The following is a 17,884-nucleotide window of genomic DNA, read 5'->3' on the forward strand; positions in this document are numbered from 1 at the left end:
CAGAGCAGGGGGCAGCTCTGTCTCTGTCCTGATGCCACTCCTTGTTTTTCCAAGTGAGGTTTCTGGTGTGTTTGTTTGACCCAGCTCATTTCACTGAGCCAGTTTAAAGGAGGACCACACGAACAGGAGAAGGGCAATGTGCCCCGGTGATGGACAGGGAGAGGGAAGCAAAGAGAGGCGGGATGGGGTGGGAACCTTTGAACTTGCTTTAACCCCATGGACAAACCCTAATGGGGAGCTGCATCCTGAAACGTCCGGTGTGATGAGGTCATCCCAAACACAAGGGTGTCCTTTTAGAAACTGAAGGCTCATCCACTGGGAACTGGGCTGAAATCTCTCATTTCACAGAGGCCAAGTAATGAATCTTTGGGAAACAGAACATTTCTTCAGAGGGAATAGCTGACATTTCAATAGTTGGTTTTGCTGCATAACAAAGGGGAAAAAAGCTGAAGATTCTATATTTTCAAAAAAAAAATCAAAATTCCAAAACAAATCCAGTCCTGACTTGGAGCTAGTGAAACATTTTATTGCGATAAAGTTCAAAATTTTCAGTGTGATTGTGCCAGAACATGTAGAAGAAATGAAATATTATACGTACTCCATCTGGGCTCTGTGGCATTGAAATATGATAATCTAATACAAAAGCACACAGAGCAAAATGAGAAGGCAAAGCTGAAACAATCATGTTTTACATTATTGAGATGAAATAACTATGATATTGTCAAACAAGGAAAGTCAAAATATGTCATGCTGGCTTTTTTAAAGAGAACTTTGCATTTAAGGAGATCTCAAAATTGTTTCAAAGAAGTAATAAGCAGACAGTTTTCTGAGGATAGCTCAGGCTGCTGCATCAGGGTAAGAGTTTCAGAAGTAGTAAATGCCATTTTTCAAAAGTGATTCAAACATTTGTGTCATCTGATGTCACAAGGAGCTCCAGGGTTATTTCTGGTATGTATAAACGTGCTTTTGAAAATATTAACCTCAGACAAGATTTGAATTCATAAACAAGAGCCAGAGGCCTTCTGCAGCAACTGCTTTATTTGAGACCGCCTGGATCTCCCACCCATCTTTTCCTCATTCAGAGACCTGGGAAGAGACTTTTTCCTCCCTGCCGAGTATTTCAATGGCAGGACAACCACCACAAAACGTGCTCTGAGCTCTGCCCCTCTCCCCTCTCTCTTTGATGCTGGGCGGATCCTCACAGCATTAGTATTGGTCTGTGTGACCACGGTTTGATAAGTAACTTTGGGCTTTCATGCGCATAACCTCCGGCTCCCCAAGCAACAGGCAGATGGATGCAGGCAGCATCTCTCCTGTGCCTCCTTGCAGGCAGGCATGGGGTGTCACACAGCTGGCAGGGGCGACCAGCAGCCCTCTGCGGCAGGAGGCACTTGTGAGAAGACTTACAAAAGGCAGCAGCCGATCTGCGGGAGGCTTTCACCTGCGCAGCGCTGGAACCTTACACGGGTCCAAACAATCTTTAGTTTCCTTCACAGCAGCTTTAGTAGGTGCACAATCAAACCTTCGCTGCAGCATCTCAAGCACGCGCTGGTGAGTTGGGGCTGACATTGTCACGCAGCATTGTACCGCAGGACTGAGGAAATCAAACAGTTCAGAGTCACCAGCTCGTTGTCCCCCGGGAGCTTCTTAATCAGGCGGTGGGGAAGGAAGGATGAAAAGCAAACTCCAAGCTGTGGGCCTGGGGGAAGACCAGGACGGAGGTGTCGCAAACAAGGGCAGGGAGGAGGGGAGCAGGGAGAGGGCTGCCCTCATCACCGGCACCCGCATGAGCCAGCTGGAGCCTGGTGCTTGGATGAGAGGGAAAAGGGAAAGGAGAAATTTGTGAACTGTCCCTAAGGAACGTCCTCAGCTTGGGGGAGAGTCCGTGGAGAGAGGCGGTGACTCGCAGAGAGTGGGGCTCAGAGGACTGGGGGCTCTGAGGTCCCCTGGCAGCAGCGGGGAAGGGGGAGGGTGGCCCAGGGTGCCTCCTGAGCTGCGCTCATCAATATCTGCCTGAGGACCATCTGCAAGGGAGGAAGGTCTCGCAGCCTCCCCCCGTGTGGAGGAGAAAGCCTTTTGTGTAACGTGCAAGGCCCTTGATGTAGGGCCCTGCACAAGCGCTGTTTGTGCAGTCCCGGGCTGGAGAAACACCTGCCTGCCTTCTGCATCTCCAAGTAGGACAGTCTGTTAAACATGATGCCTCTGAAATGTGCTAAGGCAGATACATCAGTAGGATTTGTTATATGCAGTGTTGAACACATTAAAATACATGCTGGGAGGAAGCAGTGCGGGAACCTAGAGCACAGGCACTCAGTTCTGCTAGACTGTGTGTGGAGCAAGCCCCCGCAATGCTGACGGGGAGGATTTGGCTGTTTCACTGGGGAATGCTGAGTCTTCATTTCTCCCCAAGGCCGGCTGGAAACACAGAGGGGGCAGGTAAAGCCCGCGGGTGGCACTGCCTCCTGCTCTGCCCTGGGGGGCTGGCCCCATGTACCATCTACTCACTGAGAGCCACGTCCCGTAATAGCAGTGAGGGGTATGAGCGGGTGCACCCTGCCTGTGAGAAACCAGGGGCGATGTATGGAAAGGCAATACAGAGAGAGCAGGGTGGATGTGCTGCTTCCTCCGATGTCCCCTCCGGGGCTCTGGGCAGTGGAGGTGGTCCCTGCCCGAGAGGCTGGAGGCTGCGGCCACCCTCAAGCAAGTCCTCCACCTATGCAGCACCCGGTGGGTGTAGAGCTGCTTTATTTAGTTAATGTTAGCGAAGCTTCGGGTAGAAGGATAAAGTTGTTTTCCGAAAGGGCCCGGGGAAGGGCAACGTGTCCTTCTCAGCCCAGGGAAGCGAGGCAACTACCTTACATGCAGCAGGCAGCTGTTTGCAACAGCAAAGCAGGAGAAATAATCAATACTCTGTAGATGAGTCTGGTTTTTTATTAGCACCTCTCACAGCTCCGGCCATCTGTCCCCTTGCATCTCCGGGGTGCTACCCCAGTCTCTGCAGGTCCTGCGAGACAACACATACCGTTTGGGCTGAGATTGCTCCTTATGATTGGACCCAATTCTGCCACTGCGGTGGGGCAGGAAGGTGAAGATGATGACGGGGACACTGTCTTCACAAGACCCAAGCTGCTTTAACAGCAAGGTAGCCTTTTCATCTGGGAAGTGAAGCAGAGATGTAGTGCAGGGCCTGTGTCCCCAGGCTGCTCTCTTTCAAGGATTCTGCACAGTCAGATGGACAGACGTTGCAGGAAAAAAAGCTGCTGAGAAAATGGTGTTTTCTGATTTGTGAAAAGTGGTGAGACCTAGAAAGAGGAAAAAGTAGGTTCCAGATTGGCACAACTTTTTTTTCTTTCAAGGAAATCACAAAAACTGTTGTTTCAGGTCAGGGCATTTTGATTCAGGGCATGCAGAGTATTGCATTTGAATCTCTGTCTTTAAATAATTTTGTGTATATCCAATCAAGGAGAAAAATTAAGTGCCATTGGAATAAAAACTTTAAAAGCAATCTCTTCAAATTTTACCTAAAGCTGCATACGACATACTCAATGTTTTTGCTGAAATGGGATTTTTAGGAGAAAAAATATCCACAAAAAATGAAAGTCAACCAGCTATTCCCAGAGCGTCATCTGAAGGAGTCGGAAGGTGTCCGTGTGTACCCGGGTATCACAGAAAGGGGCTCCAGCACCTGTGTGAGCCTTCTGCAGGAGCTTTGTTGTCTGAGCAGGATGGGCACAAACTCCATCCACCGTAAAAGAAGGTCACATCAAGGGAGAGCAACAATCTTTTCCCTCTTTTTCTTGCCCCTTCAGCAGCCTCCTACACCCTTCTGGATTGCCACCCTTGTTTTCAAAATTCTGTGATGCTTTTTCACTATTACCCTGTTTTCCCTCTGCCTACTCACCCCATTAGCTCTGAGCCTCTCGGAGCATCCATGGGTGTCCTCTTTTCAGTCCTTTTATGCTCTATATCTGAGATTGCCTTGTTGTCCCTGTAGCATGTTGAGATACTTGCTGACTTCAATTTTCACCCTTTAGATTGTCATTTTCTCACACTAGGAAATATTTCATCTAGTTACGAGCTGTATCAAGTGTGACAACCTGTGCTTCTCCTTGGCTGCAGCATACTTCCTGGAAATGCAGTCAGGACTAGCCTTTACTGTAAAGTTGCTTTGTAGAAGTTACCTTCCTGGATGCTAAAAGCCTCCAGTCAACACACAGACAAACCAAAACAGTTTAACCCACAGGTTACCTTCCCCCCCAAGTCTTCCACAAGGCAGGTGGGTGGCAGGGGCAAAAGTCATCCTGTTGTGCACATCCTGTAGGCAGCAGCTCTCTGCAGGATGGGCACAGCCTCCCTCTGGATACAAAAACCTGGTGGGATGGGCAATCGAGTGCCTCTCCCATTCCAGAAATATGTTGCGATGGTTAATCAGCCTCGTGCAAAAAGTGTGTCTAATTTCTCATTGGAGTTTGCTTGGCATCCGTCTCTGGCCACTGGTGGTTGCTGTGCCCTGTTCTGGCTTAAAGGACGTGGCACGTCTGGAAGCAAAGGGTGACATGCTCTTCTCAATGATGCTGGGCTTGCAGTGATGGAGCAAATGTGTGGAGCAGTTGTGTTGGATGAGGTATAATTTGAAGCTGTGGCACCTCAAAGTTTCTCCACGTGTGTTTTCTTCCTTCTGGACATCTGTTTTTTGGCACCAGGCAAGCCTCTTCTTTATCTCCAGGAGCTTTCTGGCTTCTGTGTCTAAAGGTCCTGCATTCAGTCTTCACAGGGGGCTGCTCTGGGAGCCTACACATAATACATTACATCTCCTGCTAATAAATGAGACACCACAGGGTCACCTCCTGGATCAGCACTTTGCCTTTCTCTCGAGCCTCCCACCTAGGGTAAGTTATCTCCCAAGCCCTCCTTGGTGCTCAGCAAACACTGAGCAACCTGATTCCCTGCAATGAAAATGAATGAGCTGTGTATAGGACATCAGAGAAGCATAAATCTGAATGGAAGGGTATTTTCTGAGAGTCGACTGTCAAACTGTGGCAATGTTAAGAGGTAGCAGATAATATCCCAGCAAGGTCTGTTACCTGCCGGCATTCCCAGGTTCTGTGCCGACGACAGCAGCGTGGTGTCCACGCGACTGTCACTTATAAATGGTCCATGATTATACCTTGTGCTGTGTTTCTGCTTCCCTGTGATCGCGGGCAGGGTGGGCAGGCGGGCAGTGGGCTGTGATGGTGGGGGGCCATGGCTCCTGCCCCTGTGGTTCCCACAGCTCCAGCGCCCCACAGCTGCCGGCTCCCCAGCATGCCATTGCTGGCCTGGCTCCTCACCCATGTCTGGAAACCACAATGGCTTTAACCCTGGGATTGCCACCACTGCAAAACAGGAGGGGAGGCAGCGGTCATCCTCGTCCTCCAGCAGCAGGGAGCAATGGGAGCAGTGCCCAGGGGAGGCCACCTCCTTGGGGAAAGCAAAGCTGACGGAGAGCTGCTTGCAGGAAAAGAGCTGCCTGTGCTTTGATTTGCAGGTACAGGCAGAGGCAGGTGACACAGGCAGGCTGCCCATCCTCTGGTACTCAAGAGGAGCATGTCTTGCCCTCATGAGGGGGTTTCCCAGCCAAAACCAGGAGGGACAGAGCACTGGGAAGAGGGAAAAGGGCCGTGGAGGGTGGTGTTACAAAGGTTAGGAGGAGCTAATGGGGCAAGGTGGGATTTCCTCTAAAACCCAGGCACCATGCGGGGATTGGTAATGCTCTCGCCCATCTGGAAGGCCATGAATGATGCTGAGGGGCTGCAAATGAGTAACATATAGAAATAGGGACAGAACTCCCTCCCAGCCCTATCCTCCTTGGTTTGAGCTGGAAAGTTAATGAATAAGCCTTACTTGGAGCCCTCACTTCCAAGGGCAGCTGTGCCGGGTGCTCCAGTCACGGCTGCCGCATCCTCTCACTGCAAAGTGGCTGTGCTGCCGCCCTGGCAGAACCAGGAGTGAGGGGCTTCCCTCCCTGCCCCAACCCCGCCGGCTGCCTCCCGGTGCCTTTTGCTGCTGGAGGTTTTTGGAGGGGAGGGAAAGCTCAGGTGCCAGCTCAGTGGAGGCGTTTTCAAACTGCAGTGGCAGGAAGGTGCTGCCGGCAGGCACGTGCCTGAGCTGCGCCCCAGGCCAGCCCCAGTGGTCCCCACACCTGTGCCCTGCGCACCCCCGGCAGCCTGCGTCCTCGATGCTCAGATACTCCCCCTCCCTTTTCTATGTTAAAGTAAGCCAATTTAGCTAATGATTATGAAGTGCTTTGAGAAGGATGGGTAGGTGAGCAATGCCGGACATTGGGGTAGGCACCACAGTGGTTTTACATTGACAAATATGAGGCTGTGTGAGCTTTTCCCTTCTATCTCCCTGCTTCTGGTTGTTCATTGCTCTTCTTTTCTCACCTTGTGGGCTGAGACTTTCTTGGCTTAATCTCAGATGGAAAATGAGATGCTTCTCCTTTGTGTTAATTGATTTCCTCTGCTGAAGTTTCAGGTCCAAAGGATGGGAGGAAAGGGGAGAAAGAAAGGAGATGACTTCTCCCTTCTGAAAAGAATGCTGGCTATCTCTTTTTGCAAAGCAGGGAGGTGAGCTGCCTTCGGGGCTCCTCATGAGCCAGGTTTGGGGGCTGGCGCATACCTGGTGTGTACACACAGTACAGCTGGAATGTGTGTTCCCCATGGCCCAACAAATGTTAAACAGCAATTTACTTTTTGAGCTGCAAGGTAAAGACTTCAGAGATTGTTGCTGCATGGCTGAGAATGAAAGGTCACAAGAAAACCAAACCAAGTGCCGATGCAGACCACAGGCATCTTAACAAGGTGTCACTCATTTTCATGGGGTACTTTGCCTAAAACATATGCAGCATATGCCAGCCTGGGTCTTGATGACCCACTCTCCATCGGTTAACCCCATGATAGCCTCCCTGGAATTCTGGATGGCCCCTTTCTGGATCAGCTCCCGAATATGCTAGTTTTCATCCTTTTGTTAAAAAGTAAGTGCATCCCCAGTGTCCAGATCAAGTGCATGTCTCTTCTCCAAATTGCCCTGGGGGTGCTGGTGACTGAGGAAGGGGCTCTGTGCCTCTTGTCGGGGCTGACAAGGATGGAGGGAGAAACCTGTGTGCACAGGGGGGGAATCTGCTCGAACCGCAGCTCGCTGGTCGGAGAAGTTGTGATCCCCAGGGTGGCCTCTCTAAGAGGAGGGAGGCAAACCACTGTGGCAGAGCGTTGCAGCAGGATTTCCCCCTGCGACCTTAAATGACTGTGTGCAGCATTTATAGTGCTGCCTGCTGTTCTCCACATGCATGAAGAGGTCTTTGTAATTAATTTATACGAAATGCACAGCCAACCGTACTTACACAGCATACTACAGATTAAATTTAACATCAAAGAGCAATTGTGAATGTTTCTTGGCATATATAGGCCACCTAGTTTAACATTTCAGCTATACCTCTGTAGTTAACTGCTTTGGCCCCTGGATTAAGCCAGGCAGCTGCCAACGGCTGGAAGGCTCCAGCAGGGTGGGAAGAGCATCCACTGCAGACCTCTTTGCCTATGTGGTGCTTTCAGAGCCACAACCGTGCAGGCCAATGCCCGGCAATATTCAAAGCATGACCATGAAGGTGAATATTCAAAGCGTGACCCTCACTAGAGCTGGGGCTGCTGGTTTGCTGCAGGTGTAGCTTCCTCGTTCAACAGCCGGGCCCTTCTCGGAGGTGCTTGTTTCCCCAGCTGTGATCTCCGACACAGCGGGGTTGCTGCCAAGCAAAGTGGCTTCTGCACTCCAGCAAGTTTTCAGTTGTTCGCACAAAGTAGAGCATCACCGTCTGCCTCTTGTTGCTCCCAGTCTGTGTGTCAGTGCAACCAAAGGGGGGCTTGCAGACTGTGGCCCAGAGTGTGCCCACCTTGTCTCCTGGGCTCAAAAGCTCAAATTCAGGGCTTTCTGCTGGTGACACTGAAGGTTTCGGTGGGGTCCCCTTCCAGTCCTTGCAGCCTCTGGCACGGTCACTACCCTGTCACTGCTACCGCACCAGCATCTCAGAGGAGCAGCCCCCAACAGAGGTGGGGATGCCGTCTTCAGCCGGCACCACCGGTGTGCAACCCCTGGGAAAAACTCAGCCCATGAGCAGAGCCGCTCCTGGCCCACGGCTGTTTGCTCCCGGCTGCCTAGGTCCCTTCTCCCAGGCCCTTGCCACCACCCCCCCCATGAGCAATCGGTCACGCTCCCGGGTGAAACCGGGACGCGCACATACACCAGCGGCAGATTTCCTCCTGATTGCTAACAGTTTATTAGACACAAGCACAGAAAAAATTCATAAAGAGTGAACCACACCCAGGGCTTCTTCAGCAACTGCACAGTGGGAAAGGGACCAATTTTGCTCACTGGGAGCCAAAATTTACATCAAAAAATAACACCCTTCAGCATCCCTTGGTGGCTGGGGTGCACTGGAGCACCTCCCTGCAAGCAAAACAGTGCTTGTGAGGAACAGGCTGCGACAGGCTGTCCTGCAGCTGCCTGTGGTATCAGCAAGAAAGATGCTTTCAGGGAAAACATGACAAGATACTGGGAAATACCCTGGCCTCACTCGCCTACCTCTGCCCCTGCACCCCGCCATGCCCTGCTGGGTCAATGTGAATCAAGCAGTGAGGAGCCGCAGGCACTTGTGGGACCCTGCCCCAGAGGAGTCTCTGATGCTGGAGGAACCAAAAGAGGGGAAAAGCACTTCATAAGGAAACCAGGAGTTAGCGGGTGGCTGCTCAAGGTCAGCAAGGTCCAGGGCTGGTCTTTGTGGCACCAGCCCGACAGCCTGCTGTGTGCGGGGTACACAATGGGGACACAGCGTGACTGTGCTCAACCAGCCCCTTGCGAGGGACAGCTGTAACCTGCTGCCCACAGCCAGATATCAGGATTTGCAGGGTCCCACGCCTCTGCTTTGCATCAGGCTGAGGTCAGGCAGCGCTGACTGAGGCTTGCCAGCTCCCTCTTTCCCTGCCAACTGGGAGTCGCCAAGCCTACCACAGCACATGTTGTAGCTGTAGCATTTGCTTAACACATGGTGTTCACCAAAACAAGGGTGGGTAAACGGTATGAGCTCAGTCAGTGTAAACAAGGGAAAGTGGAAAAGAGAGACAAAATGTTTATGCAGGTTTGCCCTGGTGACAGAGCAGGGATAAAGCCAAATTCCTCAACCCTTGGTTCATGGTGTTGGCACTGGATGAGAGACTGAATCTGATCTCCACACCAAAGGGGTGCTCAGTCACTTGCTCCTTCTTCAGTGACTTCTGCCTCTTTCACCGCCAGCCTGGAGGGCCACTTGTTTTTTCTGTGACTGGGAGGTAGCTGCTGGCCTGCCATCCACCCTGGCCATGGGGCATCCTGCCTGACCTGTTGGACATTGATGCATTTAGTTGAGAGCACTTGGCAGCTGATGGCTGGATCCTGAGGACACCTTTCCCTTGGAGAGCAGGGCCTCGGTGACCATCTAGCAGGATGGAAATGTTCCACTGCCTGCTGGCTATATAAATATAATGCTTGGCACTTTTACGTATATGCTTTTTAATGCCATGAATGCCTTTTGCCAACTCCCATATTTTCCAGTGTGCTGAATTCTGTTCTCAGTATATTTTGCCAATCTACTAAACATGTTTTCAGTCCCATTAGGGTAAATAGAAAGCTTCCTTCATCTGGCCTTTTCATGTCTCTGGGCACTCAGACAGCCACCCTCGTGCTGAAAGGGGGGCCAGTTCCCAGTGTGGCCATTCCTGGGCTCCAGCCTCCTCTCAGGGAGCAAGGAGAAACAGCAGCATTTCTCAGAAGCACGGCTGAAGGGAAACGGACCCTTTAAAATTTGAATTCAAAGTCAGTGCTAGGTTTGGGGAGAAGAAACTTGGGAGGAAGGAACGAGAGTTAATGCTGACAGGAAGCACCTGGCAGGTTCTTCGTTTTTAAGTGACGCAGCCTTTGTCTTGTCCCTGCCCGTCCCTGGGTCCCCAGCTGCAGGGATGTGCAGACACCTCTGAAGCAGCAGCTGTAAACAGTAAGTGAAACTGTCCATTGTAGCTCTGGACCAAAACTGCAGTTCCCCTCTGTGGCAAGAGCCAGTCCAACGCCTATGAACCATTTCCATTTTAACTAGGGCTGCAGTAGGATGCTGTGTGTAGTGCTTCTGCCTAATATATAAGAAGTAAATAAGCAGCACAAACAAGTTGTCTTCCTTTTTAATCATCAAAAGTAAGCTTTAAATACAAATTAATAATAACAACAAAAGGCAGGCTTAAAAGAAGGCTTTAGACCTGGCCATGTTTCCCATCATCCTCTTCCTGAAATTTCTATCTGTAGCCAGAAAGGGACAGTTTTATCACTGGAGGAACCTCACCACAAGAGGCTGAGTCTCTGGAGACGTCTGAGCTCCAGCCCTCACTCCTAGCCTTGACCTAGTGCAGACCTGGACAGAGTTTTAAACACCATGCCTCTATTCCTGACATAAAGAGCCAGGAGAAGTTAAATCCTGTACCAGCTGGCAGTGGGACTGCGAAAAACAGCTTTTCTTTTCAGATCTGTGGGGCGGTCCCTAGGCCAGGCACAGCTTGGACAAAGCCATGGGGTGGTCAGATCTGCAGGGGTTCTGGCAGAGCAAGGCCTTGGCTTTGCATACTTTTCCAGTGTATCCTTGTGGTCAGAAGTGCCTTCAACTCTTCTTCAATGTCCACCTTGCCGAGAGGCAAACTCACCTATGCCTATGCTTTCTAGTAAAATTACAATGATATTTTTCAAAGAAGAGTAAAATATAATTTCTCTGGGGCACTGGGAGGTGAGTAGGGCCAGGTAGCCAAGGAGACAAATGGCATAAAATTTTTAAAAAAGCACTATCAGGGAGATAAGAGCCTGCTTTATGGGAAATACAGGGGAGAGCAATTAGCAGTCTAGAGCTCTATCTTTGTGGGAAGGAAATATGGGAAAGAATGAGACCTTCGTCATTTCAACCCAAACTTGCTTATCACAAGTGCGAGTTCCAGCTTGTGTTTGGGAGTGGATCTACAAAGACTATGCACTCCCAAATTACACTGAAAGTAAATAGAAGCCAATTAACACTTAGCAGATTTCCTAGGGTCACATCTGACAAATCTCAATCATTTTATTAAGAAAAACCTTAATGGGGAAATAAAAATACCTCACAACGTTCACACCCTTTACTCCTAAAGCCCAAAGTTATTTGCCCAAGTAACTTCAGCACAGGCTAGTGGAAGCGCGTTAGCTTGGTGTCCAGGGACCTAAGCCCCTTGCACGGTTCACCCATATCTTTTTAACGCTTATATTGTCTAAGGTGATTTTCTGAGAGTTTCTTTACCCACTTTGATTTGTGCATTAGTGCAGAGCTCTTCTTGATTATACAAATCCATTTTCTTGAATGTGCTTTATTTATTTATTTATTCAGCCTTGCACTCCCTTATTCAGCAGAAACAGCTCTAGCAAACAACCCAAACATCTTCACTTAGCAAAACACCACGTCTGCATTGTTCTTACTAATTAACAGATATTTCTGTTGCCCTTTTAGGGTAACAGCTTGTTACCCAAACATCCAACCTAGGCCTGCAACTCTGCAACGAGTTGTGCACCGGGCTGTGGGCAAGTGCCTTCTTCCACCATTATTGATGCTGTGTGGTCAGACCCACAGCCACACACCTCCCTCGGTGGGTGGAGGGGTCAGGGCTGCAGAGCATCCCCCTCTGCACAGAACGGCTGTCGCAGGCGTACTCGGTGCCAGCAAGGTAGCATTAAAAAAACCCCAACAAAAGCCCCTGTCTCGAGGTCTCAGCTATTTCCATCCAATCCTGAGCAGGACAGGGTTAGGGATAACTATACAAACTGTTCATCTGCTTGGTGAATTAATGTGAGAGAGTAGAGATTTGGAGGCAGGAGCCCAGCAACAGCACTTACGTTGAGGGTGCTGCTCAGGGCAACTCCTGTGAGATGTTCCTGCTCTCGCTGAAGGGTGATTTGAGAAGGGGAGTCCAAGTGCATACAGAGGGTACGGCAGGACATGTGCCACTCCCAGGACTCTACATTCAATTTTGCAATTTCATTTTCCCCTCGTCTTTTAGTGATTTTAATGTTACCTGTAAATGTGCCATTAGGTGGACTTGTACCAGCAAAATGACTCCTCCGATTGTAAAAGATCTTTGTTTAATTGGCCAAAAAAGCCTCTAGGCATTCAAGAGAGCCTTTGCCTGGATTATAACAAACAGTGGTCACCATGGTATTTTAAGCTGTCTAAGGCAATGTGTACCTTAAGGTAAAAGATTAGTGTATTGAACTGGCTTCGTGAGCATTTGTTAAGTCTCTCACACTTATACCCAATGTGCCCAGCATAAACAGTGGATTCATATTTTCAGACATGGGAGATCATCAGGGCTGACCCAAACCTCCTGGTGCAAGTAACTGCCAGGTTCCCCAAGGGGACAGCCAGGAGAATAACAATGAATTAGTTAAAGCCTACCTGCTTTAATCCTATAAAAGGAGTTTTGGGGGAGCTTAAAGAGATCTAAGCTCACACATATTGCTTTTCCACAGTGCATCGTTTTGGTGGTGTGGTACCCCAGGCTTTCTCAACCCAGCATGACAGGCCCCCGCTGCTGCCATGTTGGTAGGACAGGCTGTGGGGTTGTCCCCTAGACCAGACCACCAAAAAGAGCCTTTTGCTCAAACTAACCCAAGGATCAGATGGGCTGGATGGCTCCAGCACCCCAGGAGGTGGCTTCACTGCTTGGGGTCAAACCAAGCAAGGGGGTGGGCAGGGCCACATCTCTGGGGCTAGGGCAGAAAGGAGGGGAACAGGGACACAGCAGGGGAGTGAGCGGGGACTTTCTTTTCAGGATGGCGAACAGCTAGATTTGCTCCGTTGCACTTGAAACTGTCTCCTGAAGAAACCAGTGCTGTGGCAAAACCCAGCAAACGGGGGCATGGCTGGGCTTGGGCATGCTCTGGGATGTTTGCTCCTGGGAAAAAGAAGACGACGACTGGTTTTCCCCAAAAATACAGAGTGGGAGACAGGAAGAACAATAAAACCCACCTTGAATTTCAATAGCTCTTTGACTTTTAGAAATAATGTACATTGCATCTGTTTTTTTCCTGTAATACAGGAGAGAAACCAATTCAATTCCACTTGTAGTGAAGCATAAGATTAGATGGGACTAAATATGTGTGTAGGCTGTTTATTAGCAAATGGAAGCGAGCAGTGAAGGAAAACAAACAAGCTTGTTTTAGGGAGACTTTGTCACTGTATCACCAGTCACAGGCTCCTCAAGGGAAAGCAGGCAAGTTTCTAATTGGACTTATGCAGCAATGAGCAGCTGGCAAAGATCCCTGCTTGAGAGAAGGCGAATTGTGAAACTCAGCTTCATTGAAAAAAACGCGCCATTTCGCCTAGTGATGGCAACATCTAAGCAGTTTATACAAGCATTAGTTGTTTTGAGAATTAGTTACCCAGTGGTCAGTGGGACTGCTAGCACAGCTGGGTGAGTGGCTGTAAAGTAAAAAAAGGATGGGTTCATTTCCAGCCAGTTCAGCTGCTGGTGAGAGACTGCAAAGGAAACCCTTGTTTTTGCAGGGCTGGTACTTTGGCCACTCGGGCTGCGCCATTGCCTGAGGACGCAGCACGAGGGGACAGCACTGCTGGGTGGAGGTGTGAAGGATGCAGAAAGGCAGCTCTGATCTTGCTCAGTTTAGGCTGCTGGGGAGGTTTACCCTTGGGAGGTTTTCAGGCATTTAGCAGTGGGTTAAAGTGCTCTGACTGGGAGTATTACTGCCCCCAAGCATCTCTCTCTCCGCTCTTCTGCAGACCAGCTCTCTGGTGACAGGGACACCTGTGTGGCTCATGAGCCACCGTTGAGCAGCATTGCCTTGCTCCAGCAAAGCAGACTCACTTCATTTGTCTTACAAATTATATTCAGACGTCCCAATATGATTTTGATTTTTTTCCATCAAAATGTAACTACGGTCTGAAGTCTGCATGTGTGATGCTTTATAAGCCCTTTTCTTCCAGCCAACATGCTATCCATCCTGCCATCTTCATCTTGTATTTAAGAATTTGATTATTCCTTCCTAAGTATACTACTTTGTACTTGTCTTTATTGAAGTGCCTCCTGTTATTTTCAGACTATTTCTTTAAATTATCAAGACCATTTTGAATTCTAATCTTATTAAATGTGCCTGCAGTCCCTCCCAGATTAATGCCACCTGCAAATTTAATAAGTATGTTCTCATTCCATCATCTAATCCATTAATGAAAACATTGAATAACATCTGCTACAGGAATGATCACTGCAAAATCTCAGCTGATGAATCATTCCAACTTGACAATTAAATGTGAGCAGTTTTAAGCTACCCTTATACTTAGTCTATAGAAGCTGCCTTTGGACCATGCTTCCCTAACTTGTTTATGAGTATGTCATATAAGACCGATGCTATAAACCTTACCAAAGTGAAGACACATGACAGTGACTGCTCCTGCCTTGTCCACAAACCCAATTACCCTGTCAAGAAGGAAATTGGATTGTGTTGATGCAATTTATTCTTGACATATTCCTATTAACTTCAACTTATCATCTAGGTGCTCGCAAAAAATTTGTTCGATTATTTGTTTCAGGATTTTTTCCAGAAATAGAAGTTCAGGTCATGGCTCCATAATTTTCTGACTCGCACCACTCCATCCCTTTATTCAAATGAAGGCTTTTTCTCTGCCTGGGGGAAAGATTTGCAAAAGCTCTCCATGGTGGCCATTATCATCAGTAAGTAGCCTTAGGTCAATGTTTCCTTTGGGCTTTTGAAAAATCTCTTCATCTGCACAAAAGACTATGAAAATGAGGCAAGATACTATTCCTGCACTGTCTTTCTTTAATGCTACCCATTTTTGTGGTATTCAAAACAAGAGGACTTTTCCCCTGCGCTCTGAGCGCCAGGGAATGCCTACTGCTATAACAGGAATAGAGATGCTCCACTGCAAATGTACTGAGCCCACTCATTCACCCACTGCTGTGTTACAAATGTGTGCTGTGCATCGGTGGGCTCACCAGCTGCGCTCAGGTTCAGCAGAAGCCCGTTAGTCTGATTTTAGAATAACTTGCTTATCGGTTAGCTTCTTCTAAAGAGAACTCCAATGCTGAGAATTAGTATTGTGTGATGCCATTTGCATCTTTCAGGAGGACAATGAGAGATGAATTAACAGCACCATGATACCGCCAAGTATTATGATGCTAATTTTTCATATAAAGGGTCAGAGGGCTTCAGGCAGCTGTGAAAGGGAGTCTCTCTGTTCTCCCTCACCCTCCCACTCCCCACTGCGTTTTAATCAGTGGTGGAAGCAGAGTACGTGTCAGTGCTGGGAGCACTGGGAAGCCACCATCCCTTCGCAGCCTCTCTCTGCCTTCCCTGCCTGTTCTGGGTACAAGATTTACAATGTGGCCACCAAACTGTACTCACACCTATTCATTTTGGTGGTGCCAGATATGGTTAGAGCTACTGTATCACAGTGATGCCTGTGCTCAGTCTGGGTGCCCAGAAGCAGTCTTGCAAGAGCAGAGCACTGAACCTGGCCCCGCTCCTCCCTGGGACAGCTGCCACAGCGACCACGACCTTCTGCTGCAGACTTAAGCGTGGCACTAGCAACACCACAATAAGGGTTTAACCTTCAGTAGTGGCTACTAATAACTGGTAGCCTTCAAATACGAGCATGACATAGGCACTGACATGAGCAAGCTGGCATGGCAGTGGGGCAGAGAGCAACCATATCACAAATCTATCCATCAGGCATAACATTTATCAGGCCTCTAAAATAAATGTCATATGGGAAGAGAGGAGCAACAGGGAAGGAAGGCAGATGTGCACAGTGGAGAGGTCAGCCTGCTGTGTGCCTGCGTCCATCCAAAACCCTTTCATACTAGATATGCCTTGAGGAAAACCGGTTTATGCGAGGAGCTTCAGGCACAGTCGATGGCATATGTGAACAATGGCCCAGATGCTGTGGCTGAAATGAAAGCCTTTATTGGTCAGCACCGTTAAGACACACACAGCTGAGCAGCTCTGGGGTTAGACACAGAAAAGCCCCTGGCATATGGGGAGGCCAGCCTCTTCTTTTAACCTGTCCCCAGCCTGACAGATTGGGGCATGAAAGGGGTACTGCTGCAGACTGAATTGCGGGAGCAGGCAGTGACTGCGGGCAGCTGCGGGGAGGGATAATCCCCCAGGAACTGCATGGAGCAGAGTCTCTGTATTCCCCAGCGCTGGTGGCACGGCGGGTGGTACAGCAGGATGAAGGTGCCAGCGTGGGCTTACGGCTGAGCATCCCTGCCGCTGTGCCCACCCACATGTCCGTGCTGCCGCCTGGAGAGCTCAGCTCAGGGCTTTTTCATCTGACAGCCATGGAAAAGGAAGTGGCTGTCAAAGCCACAGAGCGCACAGTTGGGACCAGGTGACTGAAAATACAGGGATGGGCCCATTTCCACCTCTTCTCCCAGTGGGCCTCTTTTTCTGGGCTGAAATGATTTGCACGTGGATGAGAGAAGGAATCATCTTGTTCAAAAGCACTTTGTAGCACAGTTCTCCCCGCTTCCTCCACAGTCCTGGGAGGCAGCAAGGACAGCAGCAGGCATAGAGGTGTGGTGCATGGGGGCCATCTATTTTGTGTTATAGGGCTTGGTACCTGCTCTTCACTGGGTGGCAAGGGTGCCCCCCCCTCACCGCTGGGATATGTGAAACTGGTCCTGTTTGTGAGGGCTGGATACAGGATGGGAAAGGGCTGTGCAGGCAGTGAGGCTGGAAAGGAAGACTGGTTTTGGAGAGGCAGGACGGATGCAGGGAAAGGTCTGGCAAAGTCCAAGACTGGGCATGGCTGGGATGTCAATCCAGTGCTGAGAAGCAGGAGCTGGAGGAGAAGCTATGGGTGACAGAGGCCAGCAGGAGGCGGGGAGGGGGGAAAAGTGGGGGGACAGGCATTGTCGCATTTGGATTTAAACCTGTGGGACAACTTTGAGTTATCCCATTCAGCTTCCAGCGATGCCGGTGAAAGCCTTACCCTCTGGGGCCAGCATTGCTGAGCCTTGTCGGTGTGTGTGCTGGAAGGGGTCACCCTCTAACCATGCTTGCAATTACTGCTGGTGAGAAATGGATTTACTGCACTTAACTAAAGGCCTATAAAGTTGATATGAATCAGATCTAATAAATGATTCCAAATTAATTTGGGCAACAGCAACAGCCTCTGTTTGAAAAGTCCAGTTAATGAGAGAGTGTTGTATCCAGAGGGTGATGGGTGGGTGGAGGAGGGGGCTGTGTCAAGCACAATGGTCTCTCAGTGTCATATTCTGCACAGAGGGGATTTTTATTTATTTTTCTCCTTTTTCATTCTGGGATGACACAAAGGAGGAGAAAATAACTCCTTTTCTACCCCCGAACTGGAAATGAATGTTGCAGCTGTGCAAGCAGCACCCGCCCTGATTTGCCTGAGAGAAAGGCCCCAGTTAAATGAGGGGAGGCTCCCAGCAGCCAACAAATTATATTACAGGGGAAGAAAGATTCAAGCCTCTCTTGTTTGACACCGCTTTGTGTATGGAGCAGTATTAACCCTTCTGTCTGCTGCTTTGTTTGCTGGCTTGAAGATATCCCCGACGGGCTCCCCGGATGAGGTCGTGGTGACCTCACCCTGGCGCAGCTTCCTCGCACAGGTCGGAGGGGCACCTATAACCTCCAAATAACCCCAGCATCTGCCGCACTGCCTCATTAGGGGACTGAGAGTTAACGCTGTTTGGCCAGCCCCTGCGTGCCCTACATTGGTAATTAGCTTTCCACGGGGAGGACTGGGACCAGCTCA

This window comes from Nipponia nippon, unplaced genomic scaffold (genome assembly GCF_047370975.1).
Source record: "Nipponia nippon isolate SJK-2023a ecotype South Korea unplaced genomic scaffold, ASM4737097v1 scaffold_10, whole genome shotgun sequence".
Taxonomy (NCBI): Eukaryota; Metazoa; Chordata; class Aves; order Pelecaniformes; family Threskiornithidae; genus Nipponia; species Nipponia nippon.